General features: G+C 39.5%; 2 protein-coding genes across 3 annotated transcripts in view; one reads left to right on the top strand and one right to left on the bottom strand.

Annotated features, from left to right (window-relative positions):
* The window catches only part of LHFPL3 (LHFPL tetraspan subfamily member 3), a 613,796-nt gene that overhangs the window by 578,951 nt on the left and 12,048 nt on the right, over nucleotides 1-22,797 (top strand). The gene's annotated exons all lie outside the window — the stretch shown is intronic.
* Nucleotides 15,370-22,797, bottom strand: part of LOC122438295 (DEAD-box ATP-dependent RNA helicase 30-like) — a 65,049-nt gene continuing 57,621 nt past the window's right edge. Inside the window, exons 4-5 of one of the 2 annotated variants that reach the window (XR_006268522.1) lie at nucleotides 17,832-18,004; nucleotides 15,370-15,845 (exon numbers count right to left, since the gene is read on the bottom strand). The gene's annotated coding sequence lies outside the window, so the exon portion shown is untranslated. The remainder of the gene's footprint in view (nucleotides 15,846-17,831; nucleotides 18,005-22,797) is intronic. The other variant, XR_006268521.1, reaches the window with a different exon arrangement.

Raw genomic sequence — 22,797 nt, forward strand, 5'->3', positions numbered from 1 at the left:
ATTTCTTCTAAGGGATTCTTGCCCACAGTAGTAGATATAATAGTCATCTGTATTACATTTGCCCATTCCTGTCCATTTTAGTCCACTGATTCCTAAGATACTGATGTTCACTCTTGCCATCTCCTGCTTGACCACATCCAATTTACCTTCATTCATGGACCTAACATTCCAGGTTCCTATGCAATATTGTTCTTTACAGCATAGGACTTTACTTTCCACAACTGAGCATCGTTTCTGCTTTGGCCCAACTGCTTCATTCTTTCTGGAACTACTAGTAATTGCCCTCTGCTCTTCTCCAGTAACATATTGAACATCTTTCAACATGGGGGGCTCATTTTCTATTGTCGTATCTTTTTGCCTTTTCATACTGTTCATGGGGTTCTCGAGGCAAGAATACTGGAGTGGATTGCCATTCCCTTTTCCAGTGGACCATATATTGTAAGAACTCTTCACTATGACCTGTCTGTCTTGGGTGGCCCTGCATGGCATGGATCATAGCTTCATTGAGTTATTCAAGTCCCTTCACCATGACAAGGCTGTGATTGGTGAAGGGGAGGTGTTCTAGAGAGAATTATAACAAGGTGATGTGATGCAGAAATAGGGAAATGAATCAAGGAAGGCTGCTATGAAAAGGTGGCATTTAAGGTGAGACCTGAATGATAAGAAGAGCCAGCCATGAGAAGAAAGAGAAGGATATGCCACACAGGGGGAGCCACTAGTGTAATGGCTCTAAGGCAGGAATAAGGGCACTCTAGGTGAGGAGCAGCAGCTGGCAGGGAGGGGATAGGAGCTTTAGAAACCAGCTTCTGGCTTGGTAGGCCAGAATGGCTGGTGCATTTTTTAAGTATTAGAGAAAGCCATTTGAGGGTCTTAATAGGGGAGAGATGGAAACCATTTTATATTTTTAAAATATTATTCTTTGCTTGTGCTTCTAGCAGGTATCAGCTGGATACTCTAAAAGGCCTTCCTAACACAATACTACCAGATTTTTAATAAATTACAATGACCCTCCATGGCTGATTCATGTCAAGGTATGGCAAAAACCACTACAAAAGAAAAAAAAAAACCCTATCAGGTATAAAGCAATAGGCCACTTGGTAAATAAGTTTAAAAAAAAAAAAAAAAATATATATATATATATATATATATATATATATATATATATATATATAACCAAGTGTCACTACTTTTTGCAAAAAAAATAAAAAGCAGTTGGACATTTTCATCTTGCAAAGTCTTAATTAAAGACTAGATTAACATGCAAAAAAATAATTACAATAACCTTTTTTTTAATTTAATATTGGAACATAGTTGATTTATAATGTGTTAGTTTCAGGTGTATAGCGAAGTGATTTAGTTATACATTTCCCTATATCTATTATTTTTCAGATGTTCTTCCCATTAAGGTTATTACAAAGTACTGAGTATAGTTCCCTGTGCTATACACTAGGTCCTTGTTGATTATCTACTTTATATGTAGTGAATCTATATATTAATCCCCATCTCCCAGTTTATCCCTCCCCTGTCCACTTGGTAACCATAAGTTTGTTTGCTATATCTGTGATTCAATTTCTGTTTTGTAAATAGGTTTCTTATTCCCATTTTTTTAATATTGTGCATATAAACAGCATCATATATTTGTCTTTGTCTGAAGTGAAGTGTCTTGCTTCACTCAGTATGACAATCTCTAAGTCTATCCATGTCACTGCATGTGGCATGATTTCATTATTTCTTATGGCTAAGTAATATTCCATTGTGTCTGTGTGCCACATCTCCTTTATCTGTTCCTCTTGATGGACATTTAGGTTGCTTCCATGTCCTAACTATTGTAAGTGGTGCTTCAGTGAACACTGGGGTGCAGTATCTTTTTGAATTATGGTTTTCTCTAGATATATGCTCAGGAGTGGTATTGCTGGATCTAATGTAGCTCTATTCTTAGTGTTTTAAGGAGCCTCCATACTGTTCTCCATATTGACTGTACCAATTTACATTCCCACTAATAATGTAGGAGGGTTCCCACACTCTTTCCAGTCTACTGTTTGTAGACTTTTTGATGATGGCCATTCTGACCAATGTGAGGTGATACCTCATTGTAGTTTTGATATGCATTTCTCTAATAATTAGTGACATCGAGCATCTTTTCATATGCTTTTTGGCTATCTGTATGAGTTCTTTGGAGAAATATCTATTTATATCTTCCACTCAATTCTTTGATTGGGTTGTTTCTTTTTTCATACTGAGCCGCATGAGCTATTTGTATATTTTGGAGAGTAATCCTGTGTCAGTTGCTTTGTTGGCAAATATCTTCTTCTATTCGGTAGGTTGTCTTTTTGTTTTGTTTATGGTTTCCTTTGAAGTGCAAAAAGGTCCCATTTGTTTACTTTTGTTACAATGAGCTTAGTTTTAAGAGATGGCTTGGCTTGCAAGGATGGAGAAGGCAATGGCACCCCACTCCAGTACTCTTGCCTGGAAAATCCAGTGGATGGAGGAACCTGGTAGTCTGCAATCCATGGGGTCGCTAAGAGTTGGACACGACTGAGCGACTTCACTTTCACTTTTCACTTTCATGCATTGGAGAAGGAAACGGCAACCCACTCTAGTGTTCTTGCCTGGAGAATCCCAGGGACGGGGGAGCCTGGTGAGCTGACGTCTATGGGGTCGCACAGAGTCGGACACGACTGAAGCGACTTAGCAGTAGCAGTGGCTTACAAGGAAGTAAGAGAAATCCCAAAGGCATAAAAAAAGAAGAAGAGTAAAAAGTAGCATAAATGTAAAGTAATTAGCCTCCAACTAATAAAAATAAATGGAAAAAAAAAAGTAGCATAAAGTGTAAGCAAATGCAAAATCCATATATTGGAGAAAGGAATGGAACGTTAAGCTTTGGGCTGCTGGAAGTAGATGGGCAAAATTTGAGAATCCCCACACTCTAAACCAGTACCCTTGAAGATGGCTACAACCTTAGATAAGCGTGGCCCAGGAAAAATATTCAAGCTAGCAAAGCAAAGAAGCCTATCAAGAACTCTGTCTCCATACTGATTCTAGATAGGGTGAAAAAGAGAAAAGAAAAAGAGGAATAGACACTCTCCGAAATTTTTAACCCATGAAATTGGCCAACTCTAGTCTGGAATTCAATCTTACAGACTCTGGATAGTCAAAAGAAACTTCAAGAAATCTGTGAGCTTGCTAGAACACGGGTAGCTGGCTCACCAATTATGCTTAGTGGAGTAAGTGCTCACAATGTTAAAATTACTAAACACACAAATAAACCATCAGACAGAATCATCAGAAATAATTAACATATTATTTTATATTTTAGATATTGGAATCACCAGATAGAGAATGTAAGTAATCATATTTTACATGTAAAAGAAATAAAAGTGGTTTCTAAAAAATATATAAAGAATCCATTAGATATAACCAGATAGATCTGAAGAAAAATGCTTAGAAAAATATGATCACTGGAATTTAAAATATGTTTGTAAAAGAATAAGGGAAAAGTAATATTTGAATCCAAGTTGTTTGAAAAATTGCCGTAAGTGGTGAAAAATATGAATCCACACATATAGGAATCATAAAAGACACCAAGCAAGATAAATGAAAAGTAAATTCAAACATGACAGTAAAAGTGTAGTCCATAGAAGAACTACCATAAAAGTAACTAAAGAGAAGTGGTATACCATCTACAAAAGAATAACTTTTAGACTGATAATAAATCCCAGAGATATTAGCATAATATAGTCAAAGTGCTGAAGTAAAGTAATTGTCAGCCTGAAACTGTTTCAGCAAAACTTTTTTATTATTTTTTTAAAAAACTGAAGTATAGTTGATGTACAATTTTATACATCAAAACAGTTTTTTAAGACCAAAGGTGGAGTACAGTCATTCTCAGATAAACAAAACCTAAGGTGATTTACTCACAATAAACTAACACAGAAAAAATTTCTGAAAATGAGTCAACAAGTAATATTTGAGATTCAAAAAGGAATAGAGAGCAAAGAAATTGGGACATACATGAGTAAATCTAAACAAATATAGTACAAAATAATAATAAAACATCTAAATTGTGGGATTAAGAAAGACAGCTAAAATACTGGATAACAATAGCATGTTAATTGAGATGATCAGAGTTGAAGAAATGTGTGTTAATTGGGAAGAGAGCTGAGATATAGATGAATAATAGCTAGCCACTGATTGTTTATAAGGCACCAGGCATATGTAGTAACTCATTTAACCTTCATAACAACTTTCTGAGTTAGATATCATAGTTATCCTCAGCTTACAGATGAAGTGGCAAAGAAAGTGGTCACACAGCTTGTAAGGAAAGAGCTGGGTTCAAACTCAGGTGAAATAACTCCAAAGTGGATCCACTATATAGTATTCTCTGTGCTGTTTTTAGAAAGTTAAATAGCAATGATAAAAATGTTAAGTAAACAACAGAAGATATAGTTTCAATGAGGGGAAGTAAAATAAGAAAGAAAAAACACTAAATCAATACAAAAGATGGCCCCCCAAAAAAGCAAACAGAAAAATGTAGAAAAAGCAGAACAAATAAGCACAATGTAAGGTAGGAAAAAAAAAAAAAAAAAGCCAAATTAGAGAAGCTAATAAATATAAGCAGACTAAAATTGTCAGTTAAAAAAATTTTTTTGAGATTGGATTTTTAAAAACCCATCAGTATACTGTTTACAAGAAACATATAAAATATAAGGACACAGAAAAAAATTTAAGTTCCTTATGTGTTTTACCTGATTTTTAAAAAACTGGTAATCTCCCACAAAGAAAGTTAACTATCAAACTTTCAATGAACAATCTATTTACTTAAATCTAGTGCACAGTTATCCAGAGGATAGATAGAAGCAATGCCTCTACAACTCATTTTGTGGACAGTTTGAAAAAGGAAAACTATGGACCCATTTATATGTTAATAAGAATGGCTTTCTAAAATATATTTATTTAAATCACCACATTAAGAGGCTAAAAGATAAAAACCATATTATTACCTGATAAGTGCAAAGAAAATCATTTGATAAAACTTAAAACTCATTGATGATAACAAGAAATTTTACAAAACTAGGAATGAGGAAAATTTTCCTTTACCTAAGAAACAATTTCTACCAAATAATATACTTCTGCTTGTAATTATCACATATAAAAAGTAGTCCCTTAAAATAAAGAATAAGGCAGATAAGCCCACCATCACTACCTCTGTCAACACTGCATTATCTTCGCCAGCAGAGTAAAACAAGAAATAGAAGTAAAAGGGATAAGAATTTGAAAAGAAAAATGAAACTGTCATCATTTTTTAATTATAACTGCCCTCATAAAAGATACAGGTAAAACTTATTAGAATCTATAAGAGATTCATTGAATGACTAGATTTAAGATCAGTATATAAAATTATATTTCTTTAAAAAAAAAACTGGGGAAATAAAAGAGAAAACTCAAGTGCTTTTCCTGCCTATTCTTTATAAACGGTTCCATTGGATAACCAGCTAATAGAGAAAAGGAAGCATCTCAAACAGTTATTTAAAGTAATCCATAAAAGCAAAATGGGAGAAATAGAATATTGTCTTTTTGCAACTGACAGTTAATGAGCCTAAACATTGAATATCAGTGGCTGCTGATATTTTTTAAAAAGAGTGAAAACCAGACTTCCTGAAGAAAAAACTTAAAGGAATCAAACCTAATCCTGATGGAGCATCTGGACTGAGCTGCCAGTTTCTAGGAAATCCAGGGGGCAGGGAAACATGATAGACTGACTATATCACAAGTGTGCAAACAGCGAAATCCAGGTCGTAAAACTCTGTGTCCAACAGACTGAGTTCTGCAACAGATGAGGTATAAGGAAAAGAAAGGATGGAGGGGGAATCTGTAAATTAAGAGAGTTAAAAGACAACAAGGTGTTTTAAAAAAAAAAAGACAGGCAAACTGAAGTACAGCGTAAAGAAATGCAAGAGTGAGATTGCTATGAAAGTGAGGATAGTAGTTATTTTGGAGGAAGAGAGGGGGCACTGAATTGAATGGGACATATAGAGGGACTTGTGATATGACTGGAAAAGTTCTGTTTCTTGACCCAGATGGTTGCTAGTGTAGCCACCTTATAGTTATTCACTAAGCTCTCTATTTGTTTAATTTACTTTACAATTTAGAAGTTCTTTAAAGTTTTTTTTTTACAGCTGCATTTCTCTATCATGCAGCAAGCAATTAGAAAACATAATTTCAAAAAAAATAGCATTAACATAACTTATGATACCCAAGAATATACATCAAGCAAAATATATAAAGAACATTTACGGAGGAAATTATATAATGTCAGTGAAAAACTTGAAAGAAAATGTTTTCAAGTATAGAGGTATATTCACTGATAGGAAAACCCAGTATCATTAAGATTTGATTCTCCCCAAACTGGTTGTTATTAGGAGACAATTTTACATGAGCCTCTTGTGTTTCTGAACATCTTGTGAGCAGAGACATTGACTGCCTTTTTCCAGGCTGTCTTTTCAAGACTCTTTGTATAGCTTACTCTGAAAAAAACAGAGATAGGGTCTTCCTACAGAATAAGAGAGTAGGTTTGTTTATTCTTTTCTAAGAAGATAACGTATCCCTAGTGGGCTTCCCAGGTGGCACTGGTGGTAAAGAACCCACCCGCCAATGCAGGAGACATTAAGAGACACGGGTTCAATCCCCGGGTCAGGAAGATCCCCTGGAGGAGGGCATGGCAACCCGCCCCAGTATTCTTGCCTGGGAAATCCCATGGACAGAGGAGCCTGGGGGGCTATGGTCCATGGGGCTACAGAGTCAGACACGACTAAAGCGACTCAGCACACACTGGGGTAAAGATCAGGCTGACTCACTGCCCATTATAAAAGGTTCAGGTTCTCTAAACTTTGTTTCCTTTCCCATAACACAAACCACTGCACTGCAGGTTCCACCCCGTCCTCTTCTCATAGCCCTCTGTTTGGGAACATGACCAAAGAAACCAACACCCAACACTCTGTTTGCTGTGCTGTGAGTAATAAATCCTGCCCTTTGTCTGAGATCCAGGAGTCTCATGTATTCTGCCAGCGTCAACAAGACTGTGGCAGACTAGCTTCTCCATTGGCAAGTAGGATAAGTCTCAGACCCTTCCCAGTTCTTCAGAGTTAGCCACTTGGAGAAAAAAAGAAATTGGATATCTATTCATATTGTACACAAAAATCTATTCCAGGTGAATTAAGGGTTTTAACTGTGAAAAGCAAACATTTAACTTTTGGTAGAAAATATAACCGAGGAAAGTGGGAAAGATTTATTGAATAAAACACAAAAATCATAAGGGAAATAATCAATAAACACAATAAACAACTAGATTAAAAAGACTTCTGTTCATCAAAATATTCCATAAAGAAAACTAAAAGCCGCAAACTGGTTCAGTTCAGTTCAGTCGCTCAGTCATGTCCAACTCTTTGCAACCCCATGAACCGCAGCACTCCAGGCCTCCCTGTCCAACACCAACTCCCAGAGCCTACCCAAACTCATGTCCATTGAGTCGGTGATGCCATCCAACAATCTCATCCTCTGTCGTACGCTTCTCCTCCTGCCCTCAAACTTTCCCAGCATCAGGGTCTTTTCAAATGAGTCAGCTCTTCACATCAGGTGGCCAAAGTATTAGAGTTTCAGCTTCAGCATCAGTCCTTCCAATGAACTCCCAGGACTGATCTCCTTTAGGATGGACTGGTTGGATTTTCTTGCAGTCCAAGGGACTCTCAAGAGTCTTCTCCAACACCACAGTTCAAAAGCATCAGTTCTTTGGAGCTCAGCTTTCTTTATAGTCCAACTCTCACATCCATACATGACAAGTGGGAAAAACATAGCCTTGACTAGAAGGACTTTTGTTGGCCAAGTAATGTCTCTGCTTTTTAATATACTGTCTAGGTTGGTCATAACTTTCCTTCCAAGGAGCAAGCGTCTTTTAATTTCATGGCTGCAGTCACCATCTGCAATGATTTTGGAGCCCCCCAAAATAAAGTCAACCACTGTTTCCACTGTTTCCCCATATATTTGCCATGAAGTGATGGGACCGGATGCCATGATCTTAGTTTTCTGAATCTTGATCTTGAAGCCAACTTTTTCACTCTCCTCTTTCACTTTCGTCAAGAGGCTGTTCTTCTTCACTTTCTGCTATAAGGGTGGTGTCATCTGCATATCTGAGGTTATTGATATTTCTCCCAGCAGTCTTGATTCCAGCTTGTGCTTCATCCAGCCCAGCGTTTCTCATGATGTGCACTGCTGCTGCTGCTGCTGCTAAGCCACGTCAGTCGTGTCCGACTCTGTGCGACCCCATAGACGGCAGCCCACCAGGCACCGCAGTCCCTGGGATTCTCCAGGCAAGAACACTGGAGTGGGTTGCCATTTCCTTCTCCAATGCATGAAAGTGAAAAGTGAAAGTGAAGTTGCTCAGTCATGTCTGACTCAGATGTACTCTGCATATAAGTTAAATAAGCAGGGGTGACAATATATAGCCTTGATGTACTCTTTTTCCTATTTGAAACCAGTCTGTTGTTCCATGTCCAGTTCTAACTGTTGCTTCTTGACCTGCATACAGGTTTCTCAAGAGGCAGGTCAGATGGTCTGGTATTCCCATCTCTTTCAGAATTTTCTAAAGCTTATTGTGATCCACATAGTCAAAGGCTTTGGCATAGTCAATAAAGCAGAAATACATGTTTTTCTGGAACTCTCTTGCTTTTTCGATGATCCAGCTGGTGTTGGCAATTTGATCTCTGGTTCCTCTGCCTTTTCTAAAACCAGCTTGAACATATGGAAGTTCATGGTTCACGTATTGTTGAAGCCTGGCTTGGAGAATTTTGAGCATTACTTTACTAGCGTGTGAGATGAGTGCAATTGTGCAGTAGTTTGAGCATTCTTTGGCATTGCCTTTCTTTGGGATTGGAATGAAAACTGACCTTTTCCAGTCCTGTGGCTACTGCTGAGTTTTCCAAATTTGCTGACATATTGAGTGCAGCACTTTCACAGCATCATCTTTTAGGATTTGAAATAGCTCAACTGGAATTCCATCACCTCCACTAGCTTTATTTGTAGTGATGCTACAAACTGGTAGAAAGTATTTATTAACTTTATTACTGGTAAGAAATAATAATACTGAATATATAAGAACTGGAAAATCAACTTCCTAACAGCCAAAAAAATGGAAAAAAATGAGCAAAAGATATGTACAGGAATTTAGTAGAAAAAGAAACAAATGGTACACACATTGAAGATTACTCAACTTCCTTAGTAATTCTAAAATTAATTGCACAATGATAATATCCATTTTATTGGCATAAATTTAAAGCACTACTATGAGGTACAGCAAGAGGGCTTCTTATGCTGTTGGTAAAGTAAAATTTGATATAATCACTTTGAAAAATAATTTGTCAGTATGTTATAAAATTGAGCATTTTACATATACTAAATTCATCAATTCTATTTTTAGGTATATATGCCTGAGACATTCTTAACTATAAGCACCAAAAAAATGTACAAAAATGGAAAATACAAATATTTATCATCAGAGAATATATAAATAGTGGATTTATTTATGTGGATAATCAATTTATTAAATGCTATTAATTAATACTACCATAATTATGGAAATGAATAAACCTAATTAACTAATATCAACATAAATGATCACATTATATTAGATATATACATTTGAGTGGGAAAAACACAAGCTCAGCAGGTCCACTATGGCTCCATTTTTATAAATCTGAAAAACAAAAACAAAACTAAACTCTTTATTATTTAGTGATAATTGCCTATATGGTGAAGCTATAAAAATTTACGTACAGGAATGATAAAAACAAATCTCACAATTGTGATCACTTCTGGAGAGTTAGGAGGGGTTATCATCAAGGAAAGATATACAGGCAACTTCAATAGTTCCAGATCTTAATTAAGTGGAAGGCATGCATATATATAGATGTATTCAATGACGATGTCAGCATTTTATGAAATACAAATTTTTAGATGAAACCACTAATTGAGTCTCGATTATGTACAAACAGTAAATATTCTTTTGTCTATTTTAAAAATATTCTTTTCTTTTAAACTGGAAGTAAATCTATATCTGTTAGAAATAATGTAGCCAAAATACTGTGAATCTGAAGAATTTTGTTGCCAATACTTTATAGTATGTATATAAACCAAAGTGATTTGAGTTTTTAAAAATGCAAAATAGTTTGAACAAAACTTGCACTATACCAAAAAAATAAAAACAACCTTGCACTATACCAAATTTGAACATCTAGTGAGATTTACATTCATACTAAATTTTCTGCATCATGTTTTTTTTTTGCATTCATTTTTTATTTTTATTAAAGGTTCAAAACATATATACACACACACACACATATTACATTTTTGTATCAAATATCATCTAATGAAATAAGATAAAACAAGTTGAATATTTAAAAAGATAGCTGACGGTTGTGAGGAAAACAGTACTAACAGGGGCATTGGGGGAAGACTATTTCAGTAGTCAAGGTAAGAGAAGGTGGTGGCTTAGACTAGAATAGTCAGTGGAGATGGAAAAAGGTGGATAAATATGGGATGGTGTTGCAGATTGGGTTTCCTGGGAAGCTGACTCTAAGAGAATGAGATCAGGGTGAAATAAGTGTATTATTTAGGGCTCTTGGGCTCAACACCCACGGCAGGGAAGAAAGGGGAAAGGAAGGAAGCAGGCTGGGCAGAAGGAGAAGCTGGGCGGTGATGCAGTCTCAGTGAAGCCTCAGCTGATTCCCTGGGGTGGGAGTGGGGGGGACACTGACGCTGGGATGGCTTTCCAGAGTAACCCTGTGTTAGGAGTTCGGCCTCGAACATCTGTCTCTGTATGGCTTCTTGCCCCTAGGAAAGGGGGGTGACCTTGAGTGAGGTAGCTCTTTTCAGGTGAGGACAATTTCCAGAGAGGGCAGAGGGCTGCATTGTCAGGACATCCAGCAGCTCTGGGCATACGTCCCCTCGTCCCCTCTGCTGGGCACGTCACAGCATCCACTACAGAGGTGTGTTTCAGGAGTAGGACTAAATGTGGGAAGAGGGCTACTGGTTTTTTGCTTTGAGAGCAGATGGTGGCGCCATTTACTGAGGTAGGAAGAAGAGGAGAAGGAAGAAGTTTGGAAGACAGAAATCCAAAAATTGTTTTTTGTGACAGTGAAGTTCAAAATGCTTATTAAAAATTCAGAAGGCAGTGGCAAATTAGACAGGCAGTTAGATGTGGACATGTGGACTCCTAAAGAGAAGTCCAAGTTAGAAAAAAACATTAGTGTGCATGGTAAATAGATGGCTTTTACAGCTCTGAGACTGGATAGGATAATTTAGGAAGAATGTACAAATAGGGAAGAGGACCCTGAGCCAGTCCTGACTGCCCTGACTTTAGAAGTGAGACAGAGGACAGGAACCGGCAATGGAGAGTGAGAACCCAGAACATGGGATATAAATGAGAGCCAGGAGGAGGGAAAAAGTATGTCAAGAAATAAAGGTGGTTGTGTCAAATCTATTGGAAGGTGGGGTAAGACAAAACTGAGAAGAGACCACTAGATTTGGGAATTATGGGGGTTACTAATGACACTGACAAGAGCAGTCTTTGCGGAATAAAACATTTGTAAGTATTGGAATTGGGGGAAATGTTGAAATTGAGAAGGTGGAGACAGCTTTATAGACAACTTTTACAAGAAGGCCACTGTATCTGAGGCCATTTGAATCTGAGGCTCTAGGGTCGGCTTCTTAGCTTTCCCAGTTTCTCAAGACAAGGCAGAATTTTTTTATAATATCAGTTGTCCAATAAGTTGTTATATTGTTCAGCACAGCGCAGACCAACATTATGAGAGTCAAAAGCACATCTCAGAGTCAGGTTCAGCCAATGGGTTTTGAGTTTCTGACTTCCAGCAAGAGGGTGAACTCTCACAAAGTAAGCTAAATATCATGGCAGAGCATGCTCTAGGACAGGTGGGTGAGTGCAAGGAACTTGGGCAGGCTAGAAGGGGTTGAAAGTTGGGTAAGTTTCCCTTAAAATGACCCTACAGAGGAAGGCAAGCCTCAGATGGACTTTCTCAAGGTCAAGATTGAAAGAAGAGGAAGAAAAAAATTGCTGGCAAACATTTGTGGTTACATCACCTCTCCTCTGATGTAACACTTACATTTGATTTCTGTATGGCCCTCTCATTGATGGTATTTAGGTAGGAGAGCCAGATTGTCGATGGCTTTTCATTCTAGCTGCTTTGAAGTTTGGACTTTATTCTGCAGACAGTAGGAAACCACTGAAAGCTTTGCAGGGGAAAGATCTAATCAGTGAGTTTTTAACAGGATTATTTCTTCAGCAGTGAGCAGGAGTCAAGCAAGGCTAGGTTAGAAACAGAAAGTCCACACAGGAGAGTCTTCTGGTTGTGGAAATGGAGACAAAGAGGTGCAGATTGATGTGTATGGGGCAGTAGAGAACAAAGACAATGTTCGGGCTTCCAGTCTACATTATTGAGGTGTGTGTGTGTGTGAATGACTACGGAGTTAGGTGGGCTGACATATCAAAAGCAATAGTAGTCCATATATGATGGCACCATATAGCTTACAAGTACTTTCACATCCATTATCTCATTTGCCCTGACAACACCCTTGTGAGGTATTATTATGCGCATTTAACAAATGCGGAATCTGAGACTCAGAGCGGTTCAATGATTTGCCCATAAGGTCGCAAAGAATGGTCTTGTCACTCTGTGCTTTGACAGTGCCTTCCAGATATATTCTGACTCTCGGTGGCCTATGGGCTGGAGTCAGCCTGTGTGTGCCTTTTGAAAGGCGTGTCCTGAGATTTCAGTTTCTTGGAGGTGTTAGCTCGATTCCATTTCTCTGATGCCGGTTCCCTGTGAACTTTCTGGAAGAGGCTATAATTTGCATATGATAGCTTGAGAGAAAAAAAAGAAAGTTTCCCATTTTGACTCTAGGCCTTCTCTGAATTAAAACATTAATCCTCTCTCCTAAGCAGGATACCAGTTAGATCATTAAAATTCATCTGATGAAAGCCAAATTTTGGTGAGCTGAGATGAGAAAATGTGTTTACCTCACCTCTCACTGCCTGCCACTTTCTCAAATAAAAAGCTGGGAATTCCCTTCTGATGGGTGAGATCTATTTCATTATCTCATTATTTCATTATCATTGCCATATTTCACAGACCCAGGGGCTTAGGTGTTAAACCAACCTATAGGTCAATTCTGACTTCCTGAATTACTTAAATACTGGGTTTTTCTCTGGCATTAACTGAAAGGAACTTCCCCAAGGACTAAACTGACAGCCTTGTTTTCAATTATGGACTAAAGGCTGATTCTTATCCAAACCAAGATGATGGACTGAAAGACTGTCAGAAGTTTGCGGATGTGATGTTACCTTGCTGATGGCAGTTTCCCAAGTCAAAATACTTACTTAAAACCTTGTCTTCCTCCAAAGCAGGAATTTCAAAAATCTTAGAAGTGTCTTTCCTTATAAAAGTCTACACTTTTCAGGTCTTTTACCTTTAAAAACCTTGTGAATTCTCTTCTTGGTAATTAAAATCCATCTTGAATTAAATACACTTGCCCTATCTTGTCAAAAATGATGGTGCTTTCCTAGAGCTTCATTTACAGAGTTAGAAAGCAGTTGGATTTTTAAACATTGATTTGTACTGCCATCTAGTGATACATTTCATTGCAAATTTCAACACCTTAGAGCATATTTCTGTTAGGTCCGCTGAGTTACCCTTAAACATCATAGAATTGAGGATTTATGTTGCAGATAGAAAGCAAATTAGCTCCTCTACACAGCATACGAGGCTAAAAAAATTTTTTTAACATAGATATATAAGAGGGTGCCCAAGAGAGGTTCTCTTAAACCACAGATGCTTGGATTAGCTTTTTTATTTATATCTTTGATTTTTACCATAATTATCCTATGTAAATTGTTTAGCCCTTCTAGGCAAAGAAATTCAATCCTGACTGACTAATTTAATGGTCACTCCATTTGGAAAAGTAGAATTGCATACAGTTAGACACAAAAGCTACGTTATGTTATCTGGGTTCAAATCCTGGCTCAGAACTTGCAACCTGTGTGCCCTTGGAGAGTTATGAAACACTCCCAGGCCTCAGTTTCCTAATCTGTAAAAGAGGGATAATAATCAAATCTATCTGACAGAGTCATGCAAGACATGACACTCGGCACAGACTCTGGCACAATGTAAATGCCCAGTGGGAACACAAGGGACCATTGTGTTGGGAGGTCACAGGCAGCCTAATCTGCATAGCCCCCCAGGATGCAGAGATAGAATAGCCTGTCCCAGTCCATTAGCAAGTAGATCTTTGGACACGAGGAAGATCCAAGGTCAGGTCTCTGGTCACTAGAATTACTGTATGATCTGATAATTCTAGGTAAATACCTGAAAGAATTGAAAATAGAGACTAAAACAGATTTTGTACACCAGTGCTCATCATAGTATTATTCACAGCAGCCAAAAGGTGGAAACAGCCCAAATATTCATCAGCAAATGCATGGATAGACAAAATGAGATATATATTAATACATCAATGGAACGCTATTCAGCCTTAAAAACAAATGAAATTCTGATGCATGTGTGAATGACCTTGGAAACATTATGCTAAGTGGAGTAAATCAGACACAAAAAGATAAATGCTGTCTGATTGCACAATATATGTTACCTATAGTAGTAAAATTTGCAGAAACAGAAAGTAGAATGATAGTTAGCAGCGGCTGGTGGAAAGAGGCAAAGGGGAATTATTATTTAATGGATACAGAGTTCCAGTTCAGGATGATAAGAAAAAAGCTCTGGATATGAAATAGTGATCTTGGGTTGCACAATAGTGTGAATACCTAATGTCACTGAATTGTGCCCTTAAAGATGGTTAAAATGGACTGAAAAACAGTATGGTGGGTTCTCAAAAAACTAAAAATAGAATTATTATATGATCCAGCAATTTCACTCCTGGGTATATATTCAAAAAAACAAAACACTAATTTGGAAAAGATAAATGTACCCCAATATTCACAGCAGCATTTACAGTTGCCAAATATGGAAACAAGCTAACTGTTTATCAATAAATGAATGAATAAAGAAAATGTATACACACACACACACACACACACACACACACATAAAAGCATACATACAATGGAATGCTGCTCAGCCAATGACAAGAATGAGATTTTGCCATTTGCTGCAACGTAGATGGACTTAGAGGGCATTATGCTAAGTGAAATAAGTCAGAGAATGACAAATACTGTATGATATCACTTATATGTAATCTAAAAAAATACAACAAACTAGTGAATATAGGAAAAAGGAAGCAGACTCACAGATATAGAGAACAAACTAGTGTTTACTAGTGGGAGAGGGAGTCAGGAGGGCCAGTATAGGGGTAGGGGATTAATAGGTACAAAGAATTGTATATAAAACAAGCTATAAGGATTTATTGTACAGCAGAGGGAATATAGTCAATATTTTGTAATAACTGTAAATATAGTATAACCTTTAAAAGTGTGAATTTTTATATATTATATACCTATAACATATAATACTGTACATCAACTATACTTCAATGTAAAAACTTTTAAAAAAGAAATAATAAACCATGCTGGAATATGGAATGTGCTGGGAGATACTGAGAAGGTGGTTCTTGAATTGGCCTCAAGACTAAGCCAGCTTTAAATGATCTAAGGAGGACAGAGGAGGGATGATGTTGGAGGACCCAGCCTGTGCCGAACCTGTGGGGGAATTGGAAGGACAAACTTGACAGCTTCTTGCCACAAAGACTCTGCCACCAGTGATGATTCCACTCTGTAAAATAAGAAACAAAATAATAAAACAAACAATAATAATGGCTAACCTTAGGTAAGGCTAAAGACTTTGTGTCTATTATCTTGCTTAACCCTCATAACATCATGAGGTGTGCGTGTACTAAGTCGCTTCAGTCATGTCCGACTCTGTGCGACCATGAGGACTGCAGCCCGCCAGGCTCCTCTGTCCATGGGATTCTCCAGGTAAGAATACTGGAGTGGGTTGCCATGTCCTCCTCCAGGGGATCTTCCCGACCCAGGGATCAAACCTGCCTCTCTTACATCTAACCTGCATTGGCAGGCGGGTTCTTTACCACTAGTGCCACTTGGGAACATCATGAGGTAGAACTGTAGTTATCAACCCATTCTACAGAGGACTAAACTGAAGCTCAGAGTAATTCAGCAACTTGCCCAGGAGCATGTTGCTAGAGAACAGCAAAGTTCCAGACCCTGGCTCTTAACTGCTGGGTTAAACTTCCTCTAGTTAATCAGTGACATGGTTTTCACTTTTGGCATTTCCCCACCACCTAGATAACCGAACAGAAAGGTGAACTAAATTTAAATTAGCTCCAGTTAATATTAAATAATAAAGCATTATCTCAATTAGTCTCAAAGTGATGATTCTTAACCTTTGGGAGTGAGAGTCCCCTCTGAAAATCTGACATCAATTAAAGACCCTTATCCAGAAATATGTGCATATACACACGAAGTCTGCATTGAACTTCAGGGACTTCCTGAAGCCCTGGAGGAGCCCTAAGTTACCACTTCTTGACCTCACACTTCCTAACCCCAGAAAAGCCCCTCCAAGTGCAGATGGTGTGGGTGTCACTTCAGTCCCAGCATCCCCCCATTAGCACAGATCATCAGGGTTGCTGGCACAACTGCTCTGCCTCCGTGTGCTCAGTAACTCAGCCGTGTCCAACTCTTGGCGACCCTATTAACCAAAGGCCGCCAGGCTCCTCTGTCCAAGGGATTCTCCAGGCAAGAATACTGGAGTGGGTTGCCAACATGTAATCAAATCATAAACTCTCTTCAACCATATTTGTTCTATTGAATAAGCATTTGAGTTCTTGGCGAGCCTCATGGTCTGGGAATGCTGATGCTTTCGTTCTGCCAGTGTGAAGGGAAGCAGGCCGTGGGTGGGCCTTCTGGAAGAAGTTGTGTGACCAGATGCTATTGCTGATGCCTCACAAACTGTCAGGTGCTGGGGTGGTCAGAAGTCACTTCCACCCTAGGGATCAGGAAAATAAACAAGCAGAATTAACCTAACTCCCGTCCTGGAGCAGTCCTGCCCCATGTGTATTGGAGGAGGTCAAAAGCGTAATAAATAGTTTCCTTTCCCCTCGCTCTGAGTTTAGCAGCAGTGTTTTTCTCCTCTTTAATTTTTTTCTAGGCAAGGAACAAAACACAGACAATGTGGTATAATGTTAAAAGATGTATTTAGGAGACAGATGTAGATTTAAACTCTAGCTTCACAACTTACTCGGGCAAGTTACTCAGCATCTCTGAACCTCTGATTTCTGTTTTAGAAAATGTAGACACCAGTGTTTATCTTACAGAATTGTTGTGAGGATTAGATAAGACAATACACTTATGTTCCTGACACATAATAAGTACTTAATAAGCAGCCACTAAAAACAGACCTCATGGTATTTATATTTATGGCTATCAAATTTACACTGAGATTAATAGCCCCACTGTATGGGTTTGCATAAGTCCTAGCATATCAAAAGCTATTGTGATCTCAAGGAAATATAAAAGAGCCATAAATCCTAACCGTGATAGTTCAAAGACCATAACTGCTTTCTTAGACTTCTCTTCATTCTTGGCACAGAGCTTGGTGAACAGCTGAATGATGGCCGATACATGTGGGCCACATGTTACTATGGGAGAGCCAGGATCCCCTTAAGAAATCAACAAGTAGAGCAGATGTCCTGTTTACTGTTAACAAGACAAGAAGACAAGGTTAGTGTTAAATCATAACTACCTTGAAGAACGCTTTGTGTGGGGGAGAGGCTTGGTCTTCAGAAGTTCTCTGCAACCCTCTGGTTCCCTGAAAGGAATCAGCTATAAAGCACCTTTGGGCAAGCCCTTCATCTCTGAGCTTGGATGTTAGGAAAGGCCTTGCAGAAATCAGCTGGATTTACTTATATCCCAAATCTTCAAAGCAAACAAAATAGAATTTGAATTTACAATGAAAGACTCATAATACCTTAAAGAGGGAACAAGGTAGAACTCAGGATCAAGGGGAAAAGGTGAAGCAGATGTTATAACCCTAAAAAGTACCACAGCTGTAAATTACACTCTGCACTTTTCGAACAAAAAGAGAGACAGAATGTTTCCTAGCTCTCATCAGAAAAAAATAAAATGCCATTCATGGCGGGAGGCACAACTCTTTCCTGGTACTAAAATCTGGTGAGAATTTCTCATATAGAACATACATAAGGAGCTGGAGTCATGCCAGGTCTGTCCTCAACAACTGTTTTACAGTAAATAAATGGTTTTAATGGCTGTTTATTGTAGTGACCTCAAGGGAGATGTCAGACAACACCAGAATAAGGGGCATTCCAGTATTAGTGGCTGGAACGTCTTCCAGTATAAGTGGCTTAGTGTCTTCAAAAAGTCAGTATCCTGAAAAGAAAAGGTGAGGGAGAAATGTTTAAGCTAAAAAGAGGCAAGGTACTGAAGATACATAACCATTTTCAATGCATGAATCTTGCTTGGTTGGTGAAGAAAATCATTTTAAGACATTTTGGTGATAGTCTAAGAATCATGAACATGGATTGATTATATTTAGATGATATAGGGAATTATTGTTAGAACCAACGGCACAGTGATAAAGAATCTGCCTGCAATGCCGGAGCCACAGGAAACATGGGTTCAGTCCCTGGGTCCGAAAGATCCCTTGGAGGAGGGCATGGCAATCCACCCCAGTATTCTTGCCTGGAGAATCCCATGGACAGAGGAGCCTGTGGGATACAGTCCATGGGGTCTCAAAGAGTTGGACACGACTGAGTGACTTAGCACATACACACATGATAATGGTACAGTGGTGTGTGAAAGACTATCTTTTTCTTTATCATTTATTTTTAGAAGTGCATCCTACAACATTTAAAGGTAACTTAAATATCTACCTTTAGGGAAATACACACACATACATACAAAGAATGACATATGACAAAATGTTTAAGCTGTATTGAATTTAGTGAGGGATACACGTATTGGCATATATCCTACTATGTGTTTGAGTATTTTCACAAGAAAGCAAAAAAAGAAGACAACACAGGGAGAAATCTCAGAGTAGCATGTACCCTACATGTGCCAGAGAGAAAAGCCTGCCAAGTATGCTGGGTTCACCAGGCTAGGCGGAAAGAACTTGTTATGGACCAAATTATGTCTCCCCCCCCAGTTTGTTATATTGAAGTATGAACCCCCAAAACCGAAGAATGTAAACATAGTGGGAGATAGGCTCTAAAGTGGGGTCATTAAGAAAGGCCCTGATCCAAGGTGACTGGAATTCTTGTAAAAAGAGAAGGTCTGGACACAGACATACATCCAAGGAAAATGGTGTGGAGATGCAGGGGTAACACAGCCATCTGCAAGACAACGAGGGAGGCCGGGAACAAATCCCCCAGAAGGAACCAGCGTGTGGGCACCTTCATCTAGAACTTCTAGCCTCCACAACTGCAAGGAAATAACTTCCTCTTGTTTAAGCCGCCCAGTGTGTGATACCGGGTTAAGGCAGTCCTAGCAAGCTGGCAGAGAACACCTTGATTTGCCGCTGGCAGAGAACACCTTGATTTGCCGCCAGAGCCCAGGGAGGTTTTCCCATATCCCACCAGCCTTCTTCCCTGACACTGCAGTGTGAACTCCACAGAACCCACACGAGACAGAGCAGGACTGCAAGGCTCATCAGAAGGTAATACCTTCTGAACAGGCTGCTGGCACCCGCACACTCCAGACCCTGAGACCGCACATCTGAGCAGCGGCAGTCCAAGTCTGACACATGTCGATCCTTTACCTTTCTGGGTTTTCTGTCTTAAAGGTTAAGACGTTCTGTGAGTGTGTGAGTGTGAGTGTGTGTGTGTCTGTCTGTCTGTCTGTCAATGCATACACACATATAATGGGGAGAAGGGAATATATTCCATATGTCTTACAGAAAAACCCAAATGAAATTTTTGGACAACCTGATAGCTTTCAAAGTCCTGTAGCTAATATCTACTTATTCTAATGAAAAATTAACAGTTAACATTCAGAACTACAATCGATATTCAGGTGGTATGCTGCCATACTTGACAGTTAAAATACTGAGGTAACTTCACACTTGTGGACACAGCATTACCCTTCTCATCACCCCAGCTTGTTTCTGGAGTCTCCCCACAATCCAGCAGGTAATGAGTTAACACCTGGCACCCAGTGGTTCTCCAGAGCCTGCTCGGGCAGCCCCGCCCTCTGCTCTGATGAGAGCAGCTGTCTCTGCCCTTACCAGTTGTTACACGTTTTTCTAGTCCATCCCTGTTTAGTGCCTCCCAGTGCAGTCCTCTAAATTCTTTAAGATACATTATTTCACAACAACTCCAAATCATATACTATTAGTCTTTCTCTTTACATATGAAGAAACTGGGACTCAGAGAAATTATATAAGTAACCCAGGGTCACAGGCAGAGTTTATAATCACTGCTCCCTATTTTCTAGCTGAACCCCCTGGAGTTGGTTTGTCAGAATTCTTTCTTCTGTCCTTAGAAAAGAAAAAGCAGAGCAGTCAAGAAGAGTCGAGAGGCTGCAGCCTGAGGCCTTGGGGAGTCTGGGTATCCTCGGGTAGCCCCTTTTCTCCAGGTCAGATTTCCCCAAACGAAACACTGATAGCTGGGTCATAGTAAAAAAATCACAAAGCAGCAGCCATCCTACAACCCAACAATGTCTAAGGCTGCACCGAAGTTCTGGCTCCGCTCACTGCAGGCTCTGCAGGAAGCAGAGCACCCTCGCTGCAGCCATGGTGCCCCTCGGAGGGCAAGGTGGGGCTGAACAGGTGGGGCTGACCCACGTTAACCCTCCAGAGCCGCGACAAAAGTCTGCACAGCTGTCTGAAGAACAGCTGGGTGTTCTTTCAGCCCTAAGAGTTTTGCTGCAGGAAACCTTGCACTCAAGTTCCTGAGAGTGACCTGCCCGCTTAGCGGACACTTGCCCTCCAGTCATGCAGTACAAGGAGGCCCGCCTCCTTTCACCCTGGCCCTGGACCCCCGAATTTCCAGGTGACCTTCTAACTTTGTTTCTGCCTTTCTTGTGGCACTTAACCCCAATGAGACCTGAAGACTCTGTAACCCTAAAAACTAGTCCTGCTCACCAGCTGGCCTGGGTACAGTAGCTCTGGGAGAGCAAAGTCATGGCACTGAAACGGAAGGAAACCTATTCATGAGAGAAGCAGCTGGAAGACAGAAGAGACAGAAAGGCCAATCCTCACCTCCTACAGGACCCGAGTAACTGGGGATTTCACAGTAAAAGTCACTGAACTTGCCTAAGACCCCCTTCCTCTCCTGATGAAGGCAATGATGCTTCCCCACAGCCTCCTCAGCAGGATTCAGGAGAGCAGTCCTGCCGACAGGAGCTTTGAGATGGAAAGAGATGAGGAGAGGGCCTGGGGGAGACCCTGGGTAGTCAGGAAATGCTCCTCATCTAAGGCTACTCTCTAAGCACCAATGAAGTATTTCTGAGGGCATATATGAAATAATTTTAAATAACTGATAAGTATATCTATTTAAAATTTCACAAGTACTATATTTTCATTGAAGAAAAAAAAAAAGAGGAAGAAAAAGAGAGAAACATCACCCATGCTACAACTCGGACATAAGTCACCCATAATACAACTAGGTCATAAACACTTTCAACACTTAGTTTATATATGCTTTTCACACACACACACACAAATTAGCTACTACAGTATATCCTCAACAATAGATCATAAACATCTTTCCATGTCAGTATAATCACTTTTGCCACTCCCTTTTAATGACTGTAGTGTGTTTTATTATATGGATAAAAGGTAATGGTTTACACCACTCCCCTACCGCACGCAGCCCATTTGGATCGTTTCTGATGGAATTTAAATCCTTTTATGAAGTGGCAGACGTTGAAACCAAAAGGGATGATATCCCAGCCTTTTATAGTCTTCAACCCCATTGTCTCCATCAGGCTGACTGCTTAGCCTTTTGTACACTGTGTTGCGTTATACTCAACCTCATGATATTTCCAGATGTTTTCCTGCGTGAGCCCCATCCAGAAACAGGTGTGGTCAGGGCCCCAACTGCATCTCTTACTGGGCTCCCCACCCCCCACCCCGCACCTCAGCCCTCAGAGATAACAGGTCACGGCTGAGACGAAGAAGGTGGCATCAACTAGATCTCATTTTCAGCATCTTTATTAGCAGAGAGTGATTTGCCAGCTACACTGTTGGCAGCTGCCCATACTAGAGTTTCTGCCTGACTAGGCCAGGGGCCCTGGAACTTGCTAGCAGTGGGAGAGGGCTGAGATAGGGTAGGGACGGAGAGATACTAAGTAGGGAACACAGTACACACAGACACACACGTACACACACACCACACAGGCATGTTCCAGAGCCTATACACACGGGAGATGAGACGTTTTCGTAAGGAGACAAAAGTCATATTGTATACGTCTCAGGTCCTGCAGAAAAGCCAGGGCCTGGGAACTAAACACAAGTGTCTATTTTGCCTCAAAAGGAGGATGCCCGTGTCAGAGGTGTTCTGCGGATACTGAGCCAGCTGTGGGCAGATGTTTTCAGATATCTATTTTACACCACTGAAACCTCATCATTTTTCATAGTCTCCCTGATATTGCTTGCACGTCTTTCCCTTCTCTCATTTCCTCGTTACAACATTAAGAACACCCTTGAGACAACAGAGTACCTTTAACCGATTAAGATATAGCTTCTGAGA

The sequence above is a fragment of the Cervus canadensis genome, chromosome 3 (assembly GCF_019320065.1).
Source record: "Cervus canadensis isolate Bull #8, Minnesota chromosome 3, ASM1932006v1, whole genome shotgun sequence".
Lineage (NCBI taxonomy): Eukaryota > Metazoa > Chordata > Mammalia > Artiodactyla > Cervidae > Cervus > Cervus canadensis.